Here is a 2746-nt window from a genome sequence, read left to right on the forward strand (position 1 = left end):
TCCCTGGGTTGTATTTTCCTTGTTATTAGTCCCGTTCCCTGAATTGCGTGCTGCCTCAGTCTGTCTCCGCTGGTGTCTTCGGTGCATGGTTTGTATTCGCCTCTCCGCTTCGGCAAGGTAAGTTAGCTAACGGTAGGTGTACGCTACATTCAATAGGTGCATTCAGGGTTTGATCTCCCTTCAAATACGGAGTGCCAGCCGTATTTTAGGCTGATGAATGCACTTATTAAGTCACTGTTGCAAGTGAGGTCCGCACAAAAAATCTGCTGTTGTAAAAGAGATGCGACACAGCCCACCAACAACTTTGTTTGGAAACTCAAAGATTCCGTGCCCCTGTAGATATTACAAATTGCATAGATACAACAAAAAAAAACTCCCCTCTGAGAAAATACTGGACGTATCATTTACTCGCACTGCGTAGCTCTACCAGAGTGCTTGGCCGAGTCAAACTTCTTTAGCTTGAGATCTTAACCTTTTCTCCCAAATTTTTAGCTCATATTTTATCTAAAGAGTGAACGGTATTTGGCGTAGATGGATAAACACTAATGATAGTTTTGAGGAGGATCGATTTTAGTACTTATGGGAGTGATTATCGAAGAACTCCGAACTAAAATTAAACACTGGTTTTCTTTCGGGGAACGACCAGGCATATTGCTTATTTTCGGCGTTTACTTGTGCTTCTTTTGTGCATTTAAATTATTAATAACATGACATCTGTATTGGATCGTGATTATTGATTATGCTTAAAATTACGAAATATACCCTTCTAATTTTTACTTACAATTTTTAAAATAAGTTTGCCTCATTAGTAAACGACACGTGTCACAGTACACGAGGGTGGAGTCCAAACGATATGTTAGTTTAATAAAGTATATGTTAAGATAAGATTGTTGGATTATTTGAGAATAGATATCTCGATATAAGCGACACGAATAATATATCTCAGAACCTCATTGTGTATTTCTAGGTCCGACAGAAACTAAATACGCGCATGTCCTTTTTTTGTTTTTGTTAGCGGCTAGTATACGAGCATCCCCGCCACACAACTGTTGAGGCAGCATTAGGATAGTATGCCGATGTTGATGAACACTTGAAAAGCATGTTTTGACTCACATTTTGCGTAGTGTTTCAACTCGCTGTCAGAGAATTTTTTACGTAAAAAGATATCTTATTGCCTTATTTCCAGATCACAACTTCATTTCCCCATTAATTCAGAAGTTCCCTCTTCGCCTAGAATTCCTTCCCATCCCTCGTTAACCCAAAATTTCTCTCTCCAACACTCCTTTCACCATGCCCTTCCTGCTCAACTCTCGCTTCTGCTGTCTCTTCTCTAATCCCCATAGCACCTAGAAACTGCCTCTCCTCACCCACCATGTCATGCACTTTCTCGTTTCTCCATTCTCTGTCTTCATAAATATCATTTTTCTCTCCACCCATTTATTAAAGGGCTCCCGTCTTTTCTCGTCCTCCTTCCAAAGGTTTTCCGTGCCGTAAAACGTTACACTCCAGATCAAACTCTTCGCTGACATTTTCTTAAAGCTCTCATATAGCGATCATCTCATCACCCTTTCCTCCTTCGCTAACTCATCCCTCTTCTGCACGTCCTTCCTGCTGTATCCGTTTCATAGAGATTTTTTTAAATTCCTTGTTTGGACTCGAAAAAATATTCCTGCAGGAAATCGAGACAAAATGCAAACAGTTGAGCCGTAGTGATAATTCCTCTTACATTACAGATCATCAATATGTAAGGAAAGTGAAAGTAGAAGTTGCTGTTGCCTATCTCTCCCGCGTGAGGACTGAACGCACCTCGAATCGAGCCTTGTCCTCCGCAAAACCACTATGTGCCAAGTAAATTTGTTTTTCTATTAATTATTTTACTAGCGTGATGCGCCCGCTACCAGCGGGCTTCCCCCGCTCTTTTCAATGCAGGTCCACAGAGGAATAGGCGCGTTTCTAATTTTAAAATGTAGAAAAAAGGCAGGGTCTTATGTACAAGATTAATTGGAATGTTCATGTACAAATTGAGGTCAGAGGACCTCTTAAAACACAACATTGGAAGTAATTACACTATCCTCTGTTAATTGCACATGATGACTCCTACTTACGTATCAACAGGAGACTTGAATGTGGAATCGCCGCATTTTGATAAAAGTTATTTAAAGAATGCGAGATATTGTTGTAAATGAACAAATGTATCAGTTTGTGCGCCGTCAGGAATATTTACCGGATTTTTTAAAATTATTTAAAAACCAATTTTAGGAAACAATAGCACAAACAATATTTAGGAAGTAAGATATGCCGTCGCATGTTCTCTGATAAAGTTTGTGCATTTTGATACCTAATTTGTAGAGTTTGGTTGCGAATAAGTTGAGAAAAAGGTATCTATACAGTAGAAATAATATAGAGGATTGGCATAAAAATCATTAAATGTTCAGGAGATTTTAAAGCGATGGCCCTATGTAGTTCAGGTGCGTGTGTCTCCGCGGGATTTTGACCTTCAGGTGAATGTGTTGTGACAGAGGGGAGGGCGGCCAAGGAAGTCTGGTACCGAAGGTCAATCACTCAAACCCACTCCACGCACTCTTCGTCCTTCGCTCTAGCACTCACCCCCGACTCAGCACCACAGACTACCTTAGAAATCAAAAGGAAACGAGCATTGTCATCCTTGATTCAGCACAACCAACTCTTGCCCACGTCTGACTCCACTTGGCGATTTCCAAAGCTTCCTCTTGCAGTTCACCTCTAC

The sequence above is a fragment of the Ischnura elegans genome, chromosome 8 (genome assembly GCF_921293095.1).
Source record: "Ischnura elegans chromosome 8, ioIscEleg1.1, whole genome shotgun sequence".
Taxonomy (NCBI): domain Eukaryota; kingdom Metazoa; phylum Arthropoda; class Insecta; order Odonata; family Coenagrionidae; genus Ischnura; species Ischnura elegans.